This window comes from Culex quinquefasciatus, chromosome 2, assembly GCF_015732765.1.
Source record: "Culex quinquefasciatus strain JHB chromosome 2, VPISU_Cqui_1.0_pri_paternal, whole genome shotgun sequence".
Lineage (NCBI taxonomy): Eukaryota > Metazoa > Arthropoda > Insecta > Diptera > Culicidae > Culex > Culex quinquefasciatus.
The window spans coordinates 187,239,513-187,263,556 of record NC_051862.1 but is presented as its reverse complement, the minus strand read 5'-3'; positions in this window follow the sequence as shown (position 1 = coordinate 187,263,556).

Sequence of the window (24,044 nt, the reverse complement as noted above, 5' to 3'; positions counted from 1 at the left end):
TTTAAGAATAAATAAAATAAAATAAATTCCCTTCTAAAATTTTTACTCGCAAGATAACTTCAGTTGGTTTCATGGAATTAGGCTGCAAGATAACTTCAGTTGGTTTCATAGAACCAGACTGGTAGGTAATTTCGAATTAATTCAGAATAATTGTTGGAATATGTTTAAGAATAAATAAAATAAAATAAATTCCCTTCTAAAATTTTTACTCGCAAGATAACTTCAGTTGGTTTCATGGAATTAGGCTGCAAGATAACTTCAGTTGGTTTCATAGAACCAGACTGCTAGGCAATTTCGAATTTATTCAGAATAATTGTAGGAATATTTTTAAGAATAAATAAAATAAAATAAATTCCCTTCTAAAATTTTTACTCGCAAGATAACTTCAGTTGGTTTCATGGAATTAGGCTGCAAGATAACTTCAGTTGGTTTCATAGAACCAGACTGCTAGGCAATTTCGAATTTATTCAGAATAATTGTTGGAATATTTTTAAGAATAAATAAAATAAAATAAATTCCCTTCTAAAATTTTTACTCGCAAGATAACTTCAGTTGGTTTCATGGAATTAGGCTGCAAGATAACTTCAGTTGGTTTCATAGAACCAGACTGCTAGGCAATTTCGAATTTATTCAGAATAATTGTTGGAATATTTTTAAGAATAAATAAAATAAAATAAATTCCCTTCTAAAATTTTTACTCGCAAGATAACTTCAGTTGGTTTCATGGAATTAGGCTGCAAGATAACTTCAGTTGGTTTCATAGAACCAGACTGCTAGGCAATTTCGAATTTATTCAGAATAATTGTAGGAATATTTTTAAGAATAAATAAAATAAAATAAATTCCCTTCTAAAATTTTTACTCGCAAGATAACTTCAGTTGGTTTCATGGAATTAGGCTGCAAGATAACTTCAGTTGGTTTCATAGAACCAGACTGCTAGGCAATTTCGAATTTATTCAGAATAATTGTTGGAATATGTTTAAGAATAAATAAAATAAAATAAATTCCCTTCTAAAATTTTTACTCGCAAGATAACTTCAGCTGTCAGTTTTCACTTGTAAATTGTAGTGTAAACTTTGACCATTCGATGATTTCTAAATATAGAACATTTTAGTACATCTGTTTCATTACACTGAAAAAAACTAACTCGTCGGTTTAATAAAACTGCTTAATCGATGAATCGATATTGACGTTTATTCTACTTAACCTTACAGTGAGTCGAATAATTGTTAGTACATTACGGTTCGGAAAAAATCATTAAATAAAAAAGCTCATAATTTTTCATTGAGATCAAACATTATTACTCGGGGCATTGCTATCTTTTGCTTTCAATTAATGAACTGAGTCGTGTTGGGTTGTATAAACAACTTGTTTGATAATAAGATAGTATAGTTTATTTTACATGCTTCCTTGCAGGAGTGTACAGACATTTATATGACACACTGTATGCTCTGGTGGAAACCTACTTTACCGAATGGTCAAACTTTCTGTTGCCGTTAAGCTTATAATGATTTTAAATAAATGGAGTACCCGACGCGATTGGTAGTGAGCAATGTATTTCTTATGGAGCAAACTGTCAAACTACCAGTCGAATCGGGTATTCCATTCTTAGCTCTATCCCAACCGAAGTAGGTAAGATTCAACAAAAATAAAATAATATTTCTTACCAGCGTCACAATTTTTTTAAAGACAGTTTTTTTTTAATCATTTGTGCATTTTTGCCTTTTTGCCGTCCTATTTTTTTCATAACATTATTTTGTATGTAGCCATCCTATTGAGTGGCTTATACCGGATAATGACCTTCATTCGATTAACGAACCATAGTGGCCGATACAGTAGAAATGCATTCGTATAGGTCTGGTAGCCGAGCGGGCTAAGGCGCGAATCCGCTCTACAAGTGCTTGGTGTGAATTCTGACGGATACTTTTTTTTGTTGTATGAAGAAAAACTGTAAATGCAGTGGATATTTTTGGCTGAGATTGAGACAGTGATTGTTTTATTTTAAGCTGATTATTTTTAAGGAGTTTACCTCAAGGCTAGCAAACCAACATGCTGCTGCAGAGAAACTTCATGTATAATTACACAGCAAAAAACCGATGGTTAAATCGCACGCAAAAGCATGCACATCACCTTTGAGATCCAAAGCATATAATATTGTATGAGAAAACGTGTACACAATAGGAATGTAAGAAAGAAAAAAATGCACATAAAAAAAACATAACAATAACTCGGAGTCAAGGCACATCTAGATTACTAAACCCACGCCCCAACCCTCTCGGCCATCTCAGCCTCCTTAAACAAAAGCCGGATCAACACCTTTGTAACTGTAAGTTCCAAATACATCATATACAGTTAATACACTGTCACAGAAAAAATGATGGTAATATTCATCAGGAAATCGTGACAGATTTTGTGGCAAAATAAATGATAAATTTTACCCCAGAAAATGATGAATTTTCATCAGTTTTGGATGAATATTCATCAGGTTCACATTTTTACACATTTTTTATGTAATATTACACAAATAAAGAGCTAATATTCAACCTACCAAATTTTCAACATTCCAAAATTCAACTTTTTTAGAGCGGGGCCGCTCTAAGGACCCAGGTTGGTTTTTAGCAAATATTACTTTAAGGTTAGACGGAACGCGTCTGCAATAGACAGAACATGTTTAAGTTACGGTGTTTTCTTTAAAGGTGCTTCCAAAAATGCTAGTCGTGGTATCAATAGAGTTATCTACACCCAAAGTTAAAGAACGAGGGGATAGTCCTCACGAAAAGAAACGTGAGAAAAGTGCTGGACAAACGACCGCCACTTAGTCACCGAACCATGGTGGCCCATACGGCAAAGGCACGGTTCAATATGCCGAAGGTCTTGGGTTCGAGTCTCGGTACCGGTACTTTTTTGATAGATGAACCTTTTTGGAAAATGAACCATAAGTAAAGTACCTACTCTCGGTAATTTCGGGATTTATTCTCTCCGTCCGCACACAGTACCATTTTACTACCGAATCGTGCTCTTTATCCTCTCGTATGCCGATGCCAAGTTCTGGGTGTTGGAATTCAACAATTATTTAATTAATTTTATGATTTTAAACTTTGCACAAGATTGAAAATAATTTCACCAGAGTTGCTAAGTCAGAGCCTTCGTAGGCGAAATCAAGCCTTTTTCACGATTTGCAGTCGACAAATTTGGAGAAGCAGGAATCGGAAAATTATGTAAGCCAGAGTAAATTAATTTTGCATAAATTGTACGACTTAAGATTGAGCCATTTCGAGGGCGAGACACAAGCTCAATTGATTAAAAATAATCGTTTAGTTGATTAGAATTTTCAATTGGGTCCTAAAATGAAGCTTAGATTGCTAATATTATTGTTTACAGCGATAAAGCTTATTTTTCTGAGTACAATGACCCTTTGTACGACCACAAAGAGTTCAAAATGGATTTTTAAATCAATTTTGAAAAATTAACCTCGCGGTCCTTCTTGACAGAAAAGCTCCTACTTGACAGCTCGTTCCAAGGGGACCATAGTTGATCCATCAAAAAAATGTTGTCTTGTCAAAAAAAAAATTTGCATTAAAATGAAAGAAAGTGATCAGAAATGGTTTTTAATCGTGTTTTTAACCGTTGTACATAAAAATTGACATAGGGCTTTAGTACCCAATTAGTTGATTAGGATTCTCGCTAATCAATTAGCGTATTCTTACCCTTCATTTATTTCTTGGGCTGACGGACAAACGTCAAAACATCAAAACAAAACAAACGTAAAGCAAACGTTTGGAAATTGAAGTGGCCAACCTGGTTCGGAACGAAGTCTTCTTCCGGCCGACCGCAGTCACGGCTTCGAGAACTCAGAGGATACTACGTCAGGAACTGGAACGAGGAGGAGGAGGCGGGCCCGAGGACGAGCTGAAAAAACGCGTCATAAAAACGAAGTCACCGGCATTGATTCCGCAGGCAGCAGTGTATCGTCGTCGGTGTTTGATGCGTTCAAGGGATTCGCCGGGGTGACGTAGACACCGGCGTTTTAACCGGCCGAAGGAGAGTCAGTCAATTTTCGCTTTCGCGGTGGCCACGACGTCCGCGCTGGGAGCCAGCATCTTTGCCACGACCAACCCGAGCAAGCAAGTCTTTTTTGGGGTTGGAATCCCGCCGAAGGAGGACACACAGGCTCCGCCGGCAAAGGTACCGCGGATGAGGAGTATGCTGCCAATGTGAAGGCACTAAAACTGGCCGAGGCCACTTGGATTTCGGAGAAGGTCAAGGAGAATCCGGTGTGCAAGCTGACGCCGATCTTCAAAATCACGAAAAGTATCTGGATGAGATCAAGGCCAAGAAGAGTAACAGCAACACACAAAGGAGTCAACGGCCGCAAAGCCGGACACTAGCAGATTCACGTTTGGAAGCGACGCACCAGTGACGTCGACAAACACGGCCGTTTGTTCCCGGCACTGCCCCCGCCGTTTTCCGTGTCGTGCTTCTCAGACAGCTCTAAGTGGTTTTGCATGTTGGATCGCTTTTGTACACGGATAGAAATCCGGTCCGCATAAACGAAAACAAGTTGCGATAAAATCGAAAACATCGATTGTTTTCGATTTGATCGACAATGTTTTCAAAATCGACAACATTCTCTTCGATTGTTTCAAATGTTTCAAATTTTGTTCTCAAAATTGGCAACCGTCCCCTACGATTCCCCCGTAACAACTGTCAAAACGCAGCCAAAATAATCAAAACGTCAATCGAGTGATCGTGGCAGTTTGTGTTTTAGCCAAGTTTTTTTTTTTGTTTTCGGGAGAAAAAAGCAACGAGAGGCAAGGCGTCCTCCTCCACCTACACCGGAGTGACCCCGCCGCAGCAGCAAGGCCAAGGTCAGACGCAGCAGTCGTTGGATCAACGGCAGGGTGAAGAGTTCGGCTCGGGCGATTTCAGCTCGCTCTCATTACCAAGTTCACCCACGAACACGGCAACCGCAAGAAGACGGCCAGAGCAGTAACGGGGCATGACGCGGCGAAAGATTGAGCTGCGAACGCCGATGGACTTTTCCGAGACGGAAACGATCAGCTCCGGGTTCTCGGACAAGATCAGCAGCAAGACGACGCAGATGGACGAGCGGCCGAGGAACTTTGTGCACGATGGCGGACGGGAGGACTGCAAGTTCAGCATCTACGAGGATCAAGCCGTGATTGACTCGCGGTTCCGGTTCAGCCCGTAGCACCGGGAGTTGTTCCGGGAGATCTTTGGGATTTAGAAGAAGGCGGCGGATAACAGGCAATCAGTTGCCACTGTTAGACGGTCAGAATCCGGTTGTGGGAGGGAGCGGGGGCAAGGCTGGAACTCCGAAGGTTCCTCCGGTAACTGGGGAGGAAACACCGAGCGAATTTGGGAACGACACGCGGAGCGTCATCTCGTCGGCGGTGTTCGAGCAGTCGTTTGCCATGTCCGAGTGCATCACCTAGTCGGAGCGCAAGAAGATCGAGAAGCAGAACAAGTACGTCGGCGGCGAGCAAACGGAGAACAAACCTCCGGTCGGCGTTGCGGCACTTCCTGTTCCGTCCGTGGAGAACTCGAACGCCGTCCAGCAGACTTCGTCGGTCAGTTTCTCCAACCTGGTCAGCACCTCTTCACCCAACTGAACGGCCAGCGCCGAGTGGAACCTCCTCCTCCTCCTCCTCCTCTTCTTCCTCCTCCTCCTCCTCCTCCTCCTCCTCCTCCTCCTCCTCCTCCTCCTCCTCCTCCTCCTCCTCCTCCTCTAAAATTCTAAAATTCTAAAATTCTTAAACTCTAAAATTCTAATATCCCAAATTCCCAAATTCCTAAATTCCTATATTCCTAAATTCCTATATTCCTAAATTCCTAAATTACTTAATTCCTAAATTCCTGAATTCCTAAATTCCATAATTCCTAAATTCCCAAATTTCCAAATTCCTAAATTACTCTATTCCTAAATTTCTAAATTCCTGAACTCCTATATTCCCAAATTTCCAAATTCATAAATTTCCAAATTCCCAAATTCCTAAATTCGAATATTCCAAAATTCCAAAATAACTTCATTCCTAAATTCCTAAATTCCCAAATTTCCAAATTTCCAAATTCCCAAATTCCTAAACTCCAAAATTCCAAAATTCCTGAATTCCTAATTTCCTAAATTCCCATATTCCTGAATTCCTAAATTCTATAATTCCTAAATTCCTAAATTCCTATTTTCCCAAATTCCCAAATTTCTATATTCCTAAATTCCTTTATTCCTAAATTCCTAAATTCCCAAATTTCCAAATTCCCAAATTCCTAAATTCCTAAATTACTTAATTCCTAAATTCCTGAATTCCTAAATTCCATAATTTCTAAATTCCCAAATTTCCAAATTCCTAAATTACTCTATTCCTAAATTTCTAAATTCCTGAACTCCTATATTCCCAAATTTCCAAATTCATAAATTTCCAAATTCCCAAATTCCTAAATTCAAATATTCCAAAATTCCAAAATAACTTCATTCCTAAATTCCTAAATTCCCAAATTTCCAAATTCCCAAATTCCTAAACTCCAAAATTCCAAAATTCCTGAATTCCTAATTTCCTAAATTCCCAAATTCCTGAATTCCTAAATTCTATAATTCCTAAATTCCTAAATTCCTATTTTCCCAAATTCCCAAATTTCTATATTCCTAAATTCCTTTATTCCTAAATTCCTAAATTCCCAAATTTCCAAATTCCCAAATTCCTAAATTCCTAAATTCCTGAATTCCTAAATTCCTAAATTCCTGAATTCTTAAATTCCTAAATTTCCAAATTTCTATATTCCTAAATTCTTAAATTCCTAAATTTCTAAATTCCTAAATTCCCAAATTCTCAAATTCCCAAATTCCCAAATTCCTAAATTCCTAAATTCCTAAATTCCTTGATTCCTTAGTTCCTAAATTCCTAAATTCCTAAATTCCTAAATTCTTAAATTCCTAAATTCCTAAATTCCCAGATTCCCAAATTCCCATATTTCTATAATCCTATATTACTAAATTCCTTAATTCCTAATTTCCTAAATTCCTAAATTCCTAAATTCCCAAATTTCCAAATTCTTAAATTCCCAAATTCTAAAATTCCTTAATTCCTAAATTCCTAAATTCCCAAATTTCCAAATTCCCAAATTCCCAAATCCCCAAATTCCTAAATTCCATAAATCCTAAATTCCATAACTCCTAAATTCCTAAATTCCCAAATTTTCAAATTCCTATATTCCTAAATTCCTTAATTCCCGAATTTCCAAATTCCCAAATTCTCGAATTCCCAAATTCCCAAATTCCCAAATTCCTGAATTCCTAAATTCCTAAATTCCTTGATTCTTAAATTCCTAAATTCCTCAATTCCTAAATTCCCAAATTCCCAATTTTCCAAATTCCCAAATTCCTAAATTCCTATATTCCTAAATTCCTATATTCCCAAATTTCCAAATTCCCAAATCCCCATATTCCCAAATTCCTAAATTCCTAAATTCCTGAATTCCTAAATTCCATAAATCCTAAATTCCATAATTCCTAAATTCCTAAATTCCCAAATTCAAATTCCTATATTCCTAAATTCCTAAATTCCTTGATTCCCGAATTTCCAAATTTCCAAATTCCCAAATTCCTAAATTCCTTAATTCCTAAATTCCTCAATTCCTTGATTCTTAAATTCCTAAATTCCTAAATTCCCAAATTCCCAATTTTCCAAATTCCCAAATTCTCAAATTCCCAAATTCCTAAATTCCTATATTCCTAAATTCTTATATTCCCAAATTTCCAAATTTCCTCATTCCCAAATTCCCAAATTCCCAAATTCCCAAATTCCTAAATTCCTAAATTCCTTAATTCCTTAATTCCTTAAAAAAAGTAGTAGTAGTAAAAAAGATTAGTATTTTAGTTAATGATGTATTATTTTGCCTCAATAAATAAAAAAAAACGAATCCACTGTTTTACTGAACCAAAAGAAATATCCAACGGTCAATTAAAAAACCAAAACCAACGGTCAATTCAAAAACCGATTAAACCGTTCGGGATGGCTGCGTGCTTTTTGTTTTGCCAGGCGTCACCAACCGTGACGACTCAAGATCGACAACATTGTTCTCGATTTTGTTGCAAATGTTACCAGACGACTGGTCGACAACATTCTGAAACGAATTTCAGAACGAATCAAAAACAATGTTGTCGATTTCCCGGACAGGATTTCTATCCGTGTAGCCTTGAGGTAAACTCCTTAAAAATAATCAGCTTAAAATAAAACAATCACTGTCTCAATCTCAGCCAAAAATATCCACTGCATTTACAGTTTTTCTTCATACAACAAAAAAAAGTATCCGTCAGAATTCACACCAAGCACTTGTAGAGCGGATTCGCGCCTTAGCCCGCTCGGCTACCAGACCTATACGAATGCATTTCTACTGTATCGGCCACTATGGTTCGTTAATCGAATGAAGGTCATTATCCGGTATAAGCCACTCAATAGGATGGCTACATACAAAATAATGTTATGAAAAAATAGGACGGCAAAAGGCAAAAATGCACAAATGATTAAAAAAACTGTCTTTAAAAAAATTGTGACGCTGGTAAGAAATATTATTTTATTTTTGTTGAATCTTACCTACTTCGGTTGGGATAGAGCTAAGAATGGAATACCCGATTCGACTGGTAGTTTGACAGTTTGCTCCATAAGAAATACATTGCTCACTACCAATCGCGTCGGGTACTCCATTTATTTAAAATCATTATAAGCTTAACGGCAACAGAAAGTTTGACCATTCGGTAAAGTAGGTTTCCACCAGAGCATACAGTGTGTCATATAAATGTCTGTACACTCCTGCAAGGAAGCATGTAAAATAAACTATACTATCTTATTATCAAACAAGATGTTTATACAACCCAACACGACTCAGTTCATTAATTGAAAGCAAAAGATAGCAATGCCCCGAGTAATAATGTTTGATCTCAATGAAAAATTATGAGCTTTTTTATTTAATGATTTTTTCCGAACCGTAATGTACTAACAATTATTCGACTCACTGTAAGGTTAATTAGAATAAACGTCAATATCGATTCATCGATTAAGCAGTTTTATTAAACCGACGAGTTAGTTTTTTCAGTGTAATGAAACAGATGTACTAAAATGTTCTATATTTAGAAATCATCGAATGGTCAAAGTTTACACTACAATTTACAAGTGAAAACTGACAGCTGAAGTTATCTTGCGAGTAAAAATTTTAGAAGGGAATTTATTTTATTTTATTTATTCTTAAACATATTCCAACAATTATTCTGAATAAATTCGAAATTGCCTAGCAGTCTGGTTCTATGAAACCAACTGAAGTTATCTTGCAGCCTAATTCCATGAAATCAACTGAAGTTATCTTGCGAGTAAAAATTTTAGAAGGGAATTTATTTTATTTTATTTATTCTTAAAAATATTCCAACAATTATTCTAAATAAATTTTAAATTGCCTAGCAGTCTGGTTCTATGAAACCAACTGAAGTTATCTTGCAGCCTAATTCCATGAAACCAACTGAAGTTATCTTGCGAGTAAAAATTTAGAAGGGAATTTATTTTATTTTATTTATTCTAAAAATATTCCAACAATTATTCTGAATAAATTCGAAATTGCCTAGCAGTCTGGTTCTATGAAACCAACTGAAGTTATCTTGCAGCCTAATTCCATGAAACCAACTGAAGTTATCTTGCGAGGAAAAATTTTAGAAGGGAATTTATTTTATTTTATTTATTCTTAAAAATATTCCTACAACTATTCTGAATAAATTCGAAATTACCTAGCAGTCTGGTTCTATGAAACCAACTGAAGTTATCTTGCAGCCTAATTCCATGAAACCAACTGAAGTTATCTTGCGAGTAAAAATTTTAGAAGGGAATTTATTTTATTTTATTTATTCTTAAACATATTCCAACAATTATTCTGAATAAATTCGAAATTGCCTAGCAGTCTGGTTCTATGAAACCAACTGAAGTTATCTTGCGAGTAAAAATTTTAGAAGGGAATTTATTTTATTTTATTTATTCTTAAAAATATTTCAACAATTATTCTGAATCAATTCGAAATTGCCTAGCAGTCTGGTTCTATGAAACCAACTGAAGTTATCTTGCAGCCTAATTCCATGAAACCAACTGAAGTTATCTTGCGAGTAAAAATTTTAGAAGGGAATTAATTTTATTTAATTTATTCTTAAAAATATTCCTACAATTATTCTGAATAAATTCGAAATTACCTAGCAGTCTGGTTCTATGAAACCAACTGAAGTTATCTTGCAGCCTAATTCCATGAAACCAACTGAAGTTATCTTGCGAGTAAAAAATTTAGAAGGGAATTAATTTTATTTTATTTATTCTTAAAAATATTCCAACAATTATTCTGAATAAATTCGAAATTGCCTAGCAGTCTGGTTCTATGAAACCAACTGAAGTTATCTTGCAGCCTAATTCCATGAAACCAACTGAAGTTATCTTGCGAGTAAAAAATTTAGAAGGGAATTTTATTTATTTTTAAAAATATTCCTACAATTATTCTGAATAAATTCGAAATTGCCTAGCAGTCTGGTTCTATGAAACCAACTGAAGTTATCTTGCAGCCTAATTCCATGAAACCAACTGAAGTTATCTTGCGAGTAAAAAATTTAGAAGGGAATTTATTTTATTTTATTTATTCTTAAAAATATTCCAACAATTATTCTGAATAAATTCGAAATTGCCTAGCAGTCTGGTTCTATGAAACCAACTGAAGTTATCTTGCAGCCTAATTCCATGAAACCAACTGAAGTTATCTTGCGAGTAAAAAATTTAGAAGGGAATTTATTTTATTTTATTTATTCTTAAAAATATTCCAACAATTATTCTGAATAAATTCGAAATTGCCTAGCAGTCTGGTTCTATGAAACCAACTGAAGTTATCTTGCAGCCTAATTCCATGAAACCAACTGAAGTTATCTTGCGAGTAAAAATTTTAGAAGGGAATTAATTTTATTTTATTTATTCTTAAAAATATTCCTACAATTATTCTGAATAAATTCGAAATTGCCTAGCAGTCTGGTTCTATGAAACCAACTGAAGTTATCTTGCAGCCTAATTCCATGAAACCAACTGAAGTTATCTTGCGAGTAAAAAATTTAGAAGGGAATTTTATTTATTTTTAAAAATATTCCTACAATTATTCTGAATAAATTCGAAATTGCCTAGCAGTCTGGTTCTATGAAACCAACTGAAGTTATCTTGCAGCCTAATTCCATGAAACCAACTGAAGTTATCTTGCGAGTAAAAATTTAGAAGGGAATTTATTTTATTTTATTTATTCTTAAACATATTCCAACAATTATTCTGAATAAATTCGAAATTGCCTAGCAGTCTGGTTCTATGAAACCAACTGAAGTTATCTTGCAGCCTAATTCCATGAAACCAACTGAAGTTATCTTGCGAGTAAAAATTTAGAAGGGAATTTATTTTATTTTATTTATTCTTAAACATATTCCAACAATTATTCTGAATAAATTCGAAATTGCCTAGCAGTCTGGTTCTATGAAACCAACTGAAGTTATCTTGCAGCCTAATTCCATGAAACCAACTGAAGTTATCTTGCGAGTAAAAATTTTAGAAGGGAATTAATTTTATTTCATTTATTCTTAAAAATATTCCTACAATTATTCTGAATAAATTCGAAATTGCCTAGCAGTCTGGTTCTATGAAACCAACTGAAGTTATCTTGCAGCCTAATTCCATGAAACCAACTGAAGTTATCTTGCAGCCTAATTCCATGAAACCAACTGAAGTTATCTTGCGAGGAAAAATTTTAGAAGGGAATTTATTTTATTTAATTTATTCTTAAAAATATTCCTACAATTATTCTGAATCAATTCAAAATTACCTAGCAGTCTGGTTCTATGAAACCAACTGAAGTTATCTTGCAGCCTGATTCCATGAAACCAACTGAAGTTATCTTGCGAGTAAAAATTTTAGAAGGGAATTTATTTTATTTTATTTATTCTTAAACATATTCCAACAATTATTCTGAATAAATTCGAAATTGCCTAGCAGTCTGGTTCTATGAAACCAACTGAAGTTATCTTGCGAGTAAAAATTTTAGAAGGGAATTTATTTTATTTTATTTATTCTTAAAAATATTTCAACAATTATTCTGAATCAATTCGAAATTGCCTAGCAGTCTGGTTCTATGAAACCAACTGAAGTTATCTTGCAGCCTAATTCCATGAAACCAACTGAAGTTATCTTGCGAGTAAAAATTTTAGAAGGGAATTTATTTTATTTTATTTATTCTTAAACATATTCCAATAATTATTCTGAATAAATTCGAAATTGCCTAGCAGTCTGGTTCTATGAAACCAACTGAAGTTATCTTGCGAGTAAAAATTTTAGAAGGGAATTTATTTTATTTTATTTATTCTTAAAAATATTTCAACAATTATTCTGAATCAATTCGAAATTGCCTAGCAGTCTGGTTCTATGAAACCAACTGAAGTTATCTTGCAGCCTGATTCCATGAAACCAACTGAAGTTATCTTGCGAGTAAAAAATTTAGAAGGGAATTTATTTGATTTTATTTATTCTTAAACATATTCCAACAATTATTCTGAATTAATTCGAAATTACCTACCAGTCTGGTTCTATGAAACCAACTGAAGTTATCTTGCAGCCTAATTCCATGAAACCAACTGAAGTTATCTTGCGAGTAAAAATTTTAGAAGGGAATTTATTTTATTTATTCTTAAAAATATTCCAACAATTATTCTAAATAAATTTTAAATTGCCTAGCAGTCTGGTTCTATGAAACCAACTGAAGTTATCTTGCAGCCTAATTCCATGAAACCAACTGAAGTTATCTTGCGAGTAAAAATTTTAGAAGGGAATTTATTTTATTTTATTTATTCTTAAACATATTCCAATAATTATTCTGAATAAATTCGAAATTGCCTAGCAGTCTGGTTCTATGAAACCAACTGAAGTTATCTTGCGAGTAAAAATTTTAGAAGGGAATTTATTTTATTTTATTTATTCTTAAAAATATTTCAACAATTATTCTGAATCAATTCGAAATTGCCTAGCAGTCTGGTTCTATGAAACCAACTGAAGTTATCTTGCAGCCTGATTCCATGAAACCAACTGAAGTTATCTTGCGAGTAAAAAATTTAGAAGGGAATTTATTTGATTTTATTTATTCTTAAACATATTCCAACAATTATTCTGAATTAATTCGAAATTACCTACCAGTCTGGTTCTATGAAACCAACTGAAGTTATCTTGCAGCCTAATTCCATGAAATCAACTGAAGTTATCTTGCGAGTAAAAATTTTAGAAGGGAATTTATTTTATTTATTCTTAAAAATATTCCAACAATTATTCTAAATAAATTTTAAATTGCCTAGCAGTCTGGTTCTATGAAACCAACTGAAGTTATCTTGCAGCCTGATTCCATGAAACCAACTGAAGTTATCTTGCGAGTAAAAATTCTAGAAGGGAATTAATTTTATTTTATTTATTCTTAAAAATATTCCTACAATTATTCTGAATCAATTCGAAATTACCTAGCAGTCTGGTTCTATGAAACCAACTGAAGTTATCTTGCAGCCTAATTCCATGAAACCAACTGAAGTTATCTTGCGAGTAAAAATTTAGAAGGGAATTTATTTTATTTTATTTATTCTTAAACATATTCCTACAATTATTCTGAATAAATTGAAATTGCCTAGCAGTCTGGTTCTATGAAACCAACTGAAGTTATCTTGCAGCCTAATTCCATGAAACCAACTGAAGTTATCTCGCGAGTAAAAAATTTAGAAGGGAATTTATTTTATTTTATTTATTCTTAAACATATTCCAACAATTATTCTGAATAAATTCGAAATTGCCTAGCAGTCTGGTTCTATGAAACCAACTGAAGTTATCTTGCAGCCTGATTCCATGAAACCAACTGAAGTTATCTTGCGAGTAAAAATTTTAGAAGGGAATTAATTTTATTTTATTTATTCTTAAAAATATTCCTACAATTATTCTGAATCAATTCAAAATTACCTAGCAGTCTGGTTCTATGAAACCAACTGAAGTTATCTTGCAGCCTAATTCCATGAAACCAACTGAAGTTATCTTGCGAGTAAAAATTTTAGAAGGGAATTTATTTTATTTTATTTATTCTTAAAAATATTCCAACAATTATTCTAAATAAATTTTAAATTGCCTAGCAGTCTGGTTCTATGAAACCAACTGAAGTTATCTTGCAGCCTAATTCCATGAAACCAACTGAAGTTATCTTGCGAGTAAAAATTTTAGAAAGGAATTTATTTTATTTTATTTATTCTTAAAAATATTTCAACAATTATTCTGAATCAATTCGAAATTGCCTAGCAGTCTGGTTCTATGAAACCAACTGAAGTTATCTTGCAGCCTAATTCCATGAAACCAACTGAAGTTATCTTGCGAGTAAAAATTTTAGAAGGGAATTTATTTTATTTTATTTATTCTTAAAAATATTTCAACAATTATTCTGAATCAATTCGAAATTGCCTAGCAGTCTGGTTCTATGAAACCAACTGAAGTTATCTTGCAGCCTAATTCCATGAAACCAACTGAAGTTATCTTGCGAGTAAAAATTTTAGAAGGGAATTTATTTTATTTTATTTATTCTTAAAAATATTCCAACAATTATTCTAAATAAATTTTAAATTGCCTAGCAGTCTGGTTCTATGAAACCAACTGAAGTTATCTTGCAGCCTAATTCCATGAAACCAACTGAAGTTATCTTGCGAGTAAAAATTTAGAAGGGAATTAATTTTATTTTATTTATTCTTAAAAATATTCCTACAATTATTCTGAATCAATTCGAAATTACCTAGCAGTCTGGTTCTATGAAACCAACTGAAGTTATCTTGCAGCCTAATTCCATGAAACCAACTGAAGTTATCTTGCGAGTAAAAATTTAGAAGGGAATTTATTTTATTTTATTTATTCTTAAAAATATTCCAACAATTATTCTGAATAAATTCGAAATTGCCTAGCAGTCTGGTTCTATGAAACCAACTGAAGTTATCTTGCAGCCTGATTCCATGAAACCAACTGAAGTTATCTTGCGAGTAAAAATTTAGAAGGGAATTAATTTTATTTTATTTATTCTTAAAAATATTCCTACAATTATTCTGAATCAATTCGAAATTACCTAGCAGTCTGGTTCTATGAAACCAACTGAAGTTATCTTGCAGCCTAATTCCATGAAACCAACTGAAGTTATCTTGCGAGTAAAAATTTTAGAAGGGAATTTATTTTATTTTATTTATTCTTAAAAATATTCCAACAATTATTCTAAATAAATTTTAAATTGCCTAGCAGTCTGGTTCTATGAAACCAACTGAAGTTATCTTGCAGCCTAATTCCATGAAACCAACTGAAGTTATCTTGCGAGTAAAAATTTTAGAAGGGAATTTATTTTATTTTATTTATTCTTAAACATATTCCAACAATTATTCTGAATAAATTCGAAATTGCCTAGCAGTCTGACTCTATGAAACCAACTGAAGTTATCTTGCGAGTAAAAATTTTAGAAGGGAATTTATTTTATTTTATTTATTCTTAAAAATATTTCAACAATTATTCTGAATCAATTCGAAATTGCCTAGCAGTCTGGTTCTATGAAACCAACTGAAGTTATCTTGCAGCCTAATTCCATGAAACCAACTGAAGTTATCTTGCGAGTAAAAATTTTAGAAGGGAATTAATTTTATTTCATTTATTCTTAAAAATATTCCTACAATTATTCTGAATCAATTCAAAATTACCTAGCAGTCTGGTTCTATGAAACCAACTGAAGTTATCTTGCAGCCTAATTCCATGAAACCAACTGAAGTTATCTTGCGAGTAAAAATTTTAGAAGGGAATTTATTTTATTTTATTTATTCTTAAACATATTCCAACAATTATTCTGAATAAATTCGAAATTGCCTAGCAGTCTGGTTCTATGAAACCAACTGAAGTTATCTTGCGAGTAAAAATTTTAGAAGGGAATTTATTTTATTTTATTTATTCTTAAAAATATTTCAACAATTATTCTGAATCAATTCGAAATTGCCTAGCAGTCTGGTTCTATGAAACCAACTGAAGTTATCTTGCAGCCTAATTCCATGAAACCAACTGAAGTTATCTTGCGAGTAAAAATTCTAGAAGGGAATTAATTTTATTTTATTTATTCTTAAAAATATTCCTACAATTATTCTTAATCAATTTGAAATTACCTAGCAGTCTGGTTCTATGAAACCAACTGAAGTTATCTTGCAGCCTAATTCCATGAAACCAACTGAAGTTATCTTGCGAGTAAAAATTTTAGAAGGGAATTTATTTTATTTTATTTATTCTTAAAAATATTTCAACAATTATTCTGAATCAATTCGAAATTGCCTAGCAGTCTGGTTCTATGAAACCAACTGAAGTTATCTTGCAGCCTGATTCCATGAAACCAACTGAAGTTATCTTGCGAGTAAAAATTCTAGAAGGGAATTAATTTTATTTTATTTATTCTTAAAAATATTCCTACAATTATTCTTAATCAATTTGAAATTACCTAGCAGTCTGGTTCTATGAAACCAACTGAAGTTATCTTGCAGCCTAATTCCATGAAACCAACTGAAGTTATCTTGCGAGTGAAAAATTTAGAAGGGAATTTATTTTATTTTATTTATTCTTAAAAATATTCCAACAATTATTCTAAACAAATTTTAAATTGCCTAGCAGTCTGGTTCTATGAAACCAACTGAAGTTATCTTGCAGCCTAATTCCATGAAACCAACTGAAGTTATCTTGCGAGTAAAAATTTTAGAAGGGAATTTATTTTATTTTATTTATTCTTAAACATATTCCAACAATTATTCTGAATAAATTGAAATTGCCTAGCAGTCTGGTTCTATGAAACCAACTGAAGTTATCTTGCGAGTAAAAATTTTAGAAGGGAATTTATTTTATTTTATTTATTCTTAAAAATATTTCAACAATTATTCTGAATCAATTCGAAATTGCCTAGCAGTCTGGTTCTATGAAACCAACTGAAGTTATCTTGCAGCCTGATTCCATGAAACCAACTGAAGTTATCTTGCGAGTAAAAATTCTAGAAGGGAATTAATTTTATTTTATTTATTCTTAAAAATATTCCTACAATTATTCTGAATCAATTCGAAATTACCTAGCAGTCTGGTTCTATGAAACCAACTGAAGTTATCTTGCAGCCTAATTCCATGAAACCAACTGAAGTTATCTTGCGAGTAAAAAATTTAGAAGGGAATTTATTTTATTTTATTTATTCTTAAAAATATTCCAACAATTATTCTGAATAAATTCGAAATTGCCTAGCAGTCTGGTTCTATGAAACCAACTGAAGTTATCTTGCAGCCTAATTCCATGAAACCAACTGAAGTTATCTTGCGAGTAAAAATTCTAGAAGGGAATTAATTTTATTTTATTTATTCTTAAAAATATTCCTACAATTATTCTGAATCAATTCGAAATTACCTAGCAGTCTGGTTCTATGAAACCAACTGAAGTTATCTTGCAGCCTAATTCCATGAAACCAACTGAAGTTATCTTGCGAGTAAAAATTTTAGAAGGGAATTTATTTTATTTTATTTATTCTTAAAAATATTCCAACAATTATTCTAAACAAATTTTAAATTGCCTAGCAGTCTGGTTCTATGAAACCAACTGAAGTTATCTTGCAGCCTAATTCCATGAAACCAACTGAAGTTATCTTGCGAGTAAAAATTTTAGAAGGGAATTTATTTTATTTTATTTATTCTTAAACATATTCCAACAATTATTCTGAATAAATTGAAATTGCCTAGCAGTCTGACTCTATGAAACCAACTGAAGTTATCTTGCGAGTAAAAATTTTAGAAGGGAATTTATTTTATTTTATTTATTCTTAAAAATATTTCAACAATTATTCTGAATCAATTCGAAATTGCCTAGCAGTCTGGTTCTATGAAACCAACTGAAGTTATCTTGCAGCCTAATTCCATGAAACCAACTGAAGTTATCTTGCGAGTAAAAATTTTAGAAGGGAATTAATTTTATTTCATTTATTCTTAAAAATATTCCTACAATTATTCTGAATCAATTCAAAATTACCTAGCAGTCTGGTTCTATGAAACCAACTGAAGTTATCTTGCAGCCTAATTCCATGAAACCAACTGAAGTTATCTTGCGAGTAAAAATTTTAGAAGGGAATTTATTTTATTTTATTTATTCTTAAAAATATTCCTACAATTATTCTGAATAAATTCGAAATTACCTAGCAGTCTGGTTCTATGAAACCAACTGAAGTTATCTTGCAGCCTATTTCCATGAAACCAACTGAAGTTATCTTGCGAGTAAAAAATTTAGAAGGGAATTTATTTTATTTTATATATTCTTAAACATATTCCAACAATTATTCTGAATAAGTTCGAAATTGCCTAGCAGTCTGGTTCTATGAAACCAACTGAAGTTATCTTGCAGCCTAATTCCATGAAACCAACTGAAGTTATCTTGCGAGTAAAAATTTTAGAAGGGAATTTATTTTATTTTATTTATTCTTAAAAATATTCCAACAATTATTCTAAATAAATTTTAAATTGCCTAGCAGTCTGGTTCTATGAAACCAACTGAAGTTATCTTGCAGCCTAATTCCATGAAACCAACTGAAGTTATCTTGCGAGTAAAAATTTTAGAAGGGAATTTATTTTATTTTATTTATTCTTAAAAATATTCCTACAATTATTCTAAATAAATTTTAAATTGCCTAGCAGTCTGGTTCTGTGAAACCAACTGAAGTTATCTTGCAGCCTAATTCCATGAAACCAACTGAAGTTATCTTGCGAGTAAAAAATTTAGAAGAGAATTTATTTTATTTTATTTATTCTTAAAAATATTCCAACAATTATTCTAAATAAATTTTAAATTGCCTAGCAGTCTGGTTCTATGAAACCAACTGAAGTTATCTTGCAGCCTAATTCCATGAAACCAACTGAAGTTATCTTGCGAGGAAAAATTTAGAAGGGAATTTATTTTATTTTATTTATTCTTAAAAATATTCCAACAATTATTCTGAATAAATTCGAAATTGCCTAGCAGTCTGGTTCTATGAAACCAACTGAAGTTATCTTGCAGCCTAATTCCATGGAACCAACTGAAGTTATCTTGCAGCCTAGTTCCATGAAACCAACTGAAATTATTTTGCAAAAATTGCCTTTCAAAAAGATGAGCTGGAATTACCTTGAAGAAAGTTATTTTGCAAAAATCGAGCTGAAGTTACCTTGCAGAATCCGAACTGAAGTTATCTTGCAGAAAGTTATCTCGCATTTTTGAGCTGAAGTTATCTTGCAGAAAGTTATCTTACAGATTCGATGATTTTAGAAAAAAAACATCGCTGCAAGATAACTTCTGTGCTAAAAAGTTATCTTGCAGCGATGTTTTTTGATTTTTAGTACTTGCAAGATAACTTCTTTAGTACTTGCAAGATAACTTCTGCTATCTCCCATTTGAAGCCCACAATATGCCTCAGCAATCTACATTACGAAATGATTATCCCCCGAGTTAACGCTCCATTACCGCCAAGATTAGCAGCAGCAGTGTGAAATTCCTCCACCAAAGCTCTCACCCCCAGAAAAACCCCAAAGCTCCACCAAAAAACTACAACATAGTTTGACAAGATTCCACCACCGACGACGAGCGTTGGAGCGAATTCCACGCCACAAACAGAGCGGCAAATTCAATTAGAATCCGGTCCCGGAGGGAACCACCAATCGACGGAAACAGAACTGGTTGAAGAACTGGGTGGGACTGTGTTGCGAAAAGCGGAGCGAAGCTTTCATTAAATTTTATTTTATTAAATAATTAGCAATTTGCGAGAAGCGCCCCGGTTCCAGCGTTGCCGTTTGTCCTTTCCACCACCGGGGAATGATGCTGTGAGTGAGCCAAGGACCACACTGTCGAAGGATGTGTTTGGGATGCCTGGACTGTTTGTAACACCAGACTCTGACAGTGTGTTGATGGTCAGTGATGGGAAATGATAGTTGAATATTTGGTAGTCAAACGATTTTTTGTAATGCATTTTTTATTTCAAGAAAAAGTATTTTATTATAAAGTCTCTCGACTCTATTCAAAATCAAAATGAGAGGAGAGCAACACAAACTTTAATTACAGTCCATTGTTTCATTGAAAAATGTGTTGTAAAATGTACAATCAAACACAATCTCCGTTGTCTTGCAATATTTCGTTTAAAAAAACTCATTTCTGAAGAAAATAAGTTTAAGCAAATGCAAATATTTTTCAAAGTTTATGTCACTCTTTTTTTCAATATTTACCGATAAAATTAAAAAGACAAAATAAAGTTATTTTTGGATAGCTTCAAAGTGTTAAACGATATAAACTGTAAACGTTTTATAATTATTTGTTGTGTTTTAATGTTTATTGTTATCATGTTTCAATTGCTTTTAAATATTTTGAATATATTTTGTTTTAAGCAAGATTGTTAATAGATAAAATTGTAACAATAATGGTCACGTCAAAAAAAAAAAAATATAAAATACTGTAAATATTTTTTGCAAAAATTTTCAGTATTCGCTAATGAACTGAAATTTTGTATGCATTTTATCTAAATTTGGGTGTTTTTTTGTAAAATACAAAATTTCCAAAATTTGCAAAATAGGTATTAATAGAAAATTAATTTATGTGCATTTTTATTATATAAATTTTCACAAATTGTCATGTTTGTTGAAAATACACACTCATTTCTTATAACTTGTGATATGGGTATCAAACAATTTGAAATTTTGTATGCATTTTCGCTTTATATTTTTTTTGTATCGCTTATTTGCGAAAATACTGAAATTTTCATTATTCGCTATATGGGTGTCAAACGAAGCAAAATTATGAATGAGTTTTCGCTTTATTAAAGTTTTTAGGAAAACACTGCAGCTTTTACATAGCATTATATTTAAAAAAAAATCGTAAAAAATTATGTTAAAAAAATAGAATATTGTGAAAATTTTAATATTAATCAAACAAAACTCTAGAAATGTGAAAACTGATACAAAATTCACCTTTCTATGATAATCATATTGCAAATTACAAAAATTCGAGTATTTTCAAAAAAAATATACGATATGTCCCCTAGTTACATTTTAGGTTTTAAGTAAGCCATAAAAGCCCATATAGGCCGTATGAAGGTTTCCAGAATCATGATAAAACCTGTAAGTTTAAAAATGTTACTAGGGTCATGCCTTCCTTGTTTTGTACTTTGAAATTTCTTAAAATTTGAGTATTTTTGAAAAAAAACGAGATTTTGTGAAAATTTGAACATCAGTGGCAGTGCGCGGCCGAATGGTTACGCTGTCCGCTTTGTAAGCGGATGATTCTGGGTTCGATTCCCATCTGCTGCAACCTTCCATCGGATGAGGAAGTAAAATGTCGGTCCCGGCCTTGGTTGTTAGGCCGTTAAGTCATTCCAGATGTAGGAGTCGTCTCCATGCCATAAGTACAAACAACACACCAAACCAAGCCTACTCCGGTGGAATCGCTGGCGGCGGTTGGACTCACAATCCAAAGGTCGTCAGTTCAAACACTGGGTAGAAGGTTCCTTGGAGTAAAAGAGGTTTGGGCGCTCTCCCCATTCAAGCCTTCGGACTCTTAGGTTCGAGCAGAAACTTGCAATAGAGACCACAAAAGACCCGGGGGTCGTTAATGTGGATGGTTTGATTTTGATTTTGAACATCTTTCAAAAAATAATCTTTTGCAAAAAATTCATATAGATTTTCGCTTCATTTAATACCCATTTTAGGAATTTTGAAAATTTGATTTTTTTTTTTTGTAAAACACGTTTTTTCTTGAAAAATTTAAATTACAAGCCAAGGTTTCATCATTTGGATGAAAAAAGTGTTTAAAAATGCTTTTTTCAGGCGTACAGTTGCTTTCCAATCATTAGTACCCCGATATTGACGGATTTTTTTCGCATAAAAAAAACTTTTCGTGGGACTGTACATTGGTATTTCACTCATAAACTTAAAATATTAAAAATTAACTTAAACATAAACTTTGAAAAATATTTGTAACGGCCTTATACCTAACCTAATAAAATATCAAAAAGTACCGCAAAATGTGTTTTTTGCGCGTACATATTTTTTCATCAAGTCTTACATTTTTTGAAAACTAATGATTGTAAAACATAAACTGTTGAAATTATTAGTTTAAGCAAATAATATTTGACAAAAACAAAATTTTTGCTAAAATAAAAATTTTTACGGTACTTAATATCAAAAATATTCAAAATTTAAAGAATTTTCTGAATTAACCCAACCATGATAAATATGATTCTAAACGCAGTGGAATTTTAAATTGATTTCCACTGATTGCACTTGAAATTCTTTCTTTCAAGTTTCTTGAAAAATATTTTTTGCCCCTTGATTTTTCGGAACATTTTTGAAGAGGGGTGGGGGAGGGGGTGACAAAAAATATTTAAAACATATTTTTATCAGCCTTATTACAGATTATTGCAGGAAATAATCAATTGTTATATTTAATGCAGCAAATAAACTGTCGTTTAAAAACACCCCTATTTACCATACAGTCATCCCACATTTTCGGAACACCCACAAATTCGGTAATTTGTCAAAAACATGCCAAATGCAGCTTTTCTGTTGACCCTACTAGTTTTAGGACTTTTATTTGGACATTCTCTTACTATTTCACTGTTAAAAGTAGTACTTGTCGAACAAAAAATCTCTTTTCAAGACTATTTTATCCAGAGCAGCAAAACACTGCCTCCAAATTGCCTGTTTCATAATTGTGGGATTTTATTGTGCCTCCCACAATTGTGGAGCACCTGAATTTTACTGATATTTTTACAAAAAAAAAGTTATTTGACCATTTATAAAACATTACTCATCATTTTTTTGTAAAAATTATGTACTCATGAAGAGAACCAAAGTTTGTTTACAACCGTAAGAAAAAAATGTTCCGAATTTGTGGATTTCAAGGGTCAATGTTTTTCTTCAAAAACTTGATATAAAAGTTTAAATCTCAAGAAAAGCTTTCAAATGAAGGTTAAAGCGAATTATTAAGTTCAATAATTGATTTTCTATGATTTTTTAAACATTTTCCGATCTGTAAACTGTTCCGAATATGAGGGATGACTGTACCCTAAAAATCAAAAGGGAACCGGAAGTTATGCGTACCAGGATTGTAATTTAAAGAATATAAACATGAATGAACATTACAAATTTATCAATTTTTGCATAATTAAAATTTGTTTAATCTATCATTGACAACAAATTTGTACAGTCATGTATATTATTGTAAGTGACAGTATTCCAACCATAATTTAAAAAAAATCTTCTAAGATATTTTTTTTTAAACAATTAATTTCACATTCCTGTTCTCAATTCGTAGCCAGAAATTAGGCCAATGAATGAATCGTCATCCCCCAGAGGGTGGAGAAAACACACCATAAACGGGCACAATTTTTAGCGTGAGAACAGCAGCCATCGGTGTTGGTGCTGCTGAACAGTCGACACACTTGATGAGGCTGCGGAAAAAAGGGTACCCACAACTGCTCGCTCGCATCCTCGTAAACTGCTGCCTTCAGCAACACGACCCATTTCGTTCAGGTTGCCGAAGGCTGGTCAGACAAAAGATTATCATTATTATCACTCCGACGACCGGTGGTGGTCCATTCTCCGGACCTTCTTTACCAGACTGAAGCAGTACTGAGGCGATCAGTGGGATACCCATTGCGGATGAGGTTTAGCAACAACATTGAAGTCACGAACACGGAATAATGAAGAGAGTAGACATTTTTTTAGCATTGAATGATCCTAGTAAAACTCAAACTGGCACATGAAAATGAAGCTAAAACTAAATAACATTTTTATTGTTTTGATTTCGTGATATTAATTTTTCAAACTTTCAGTTCACTCAACAGAAATAAATCCTCTCAGCCTAGCCTATCATGCCGACCTCGACCTCAAGTTGGTATCATTTCTCAATAGCCCATCTCTC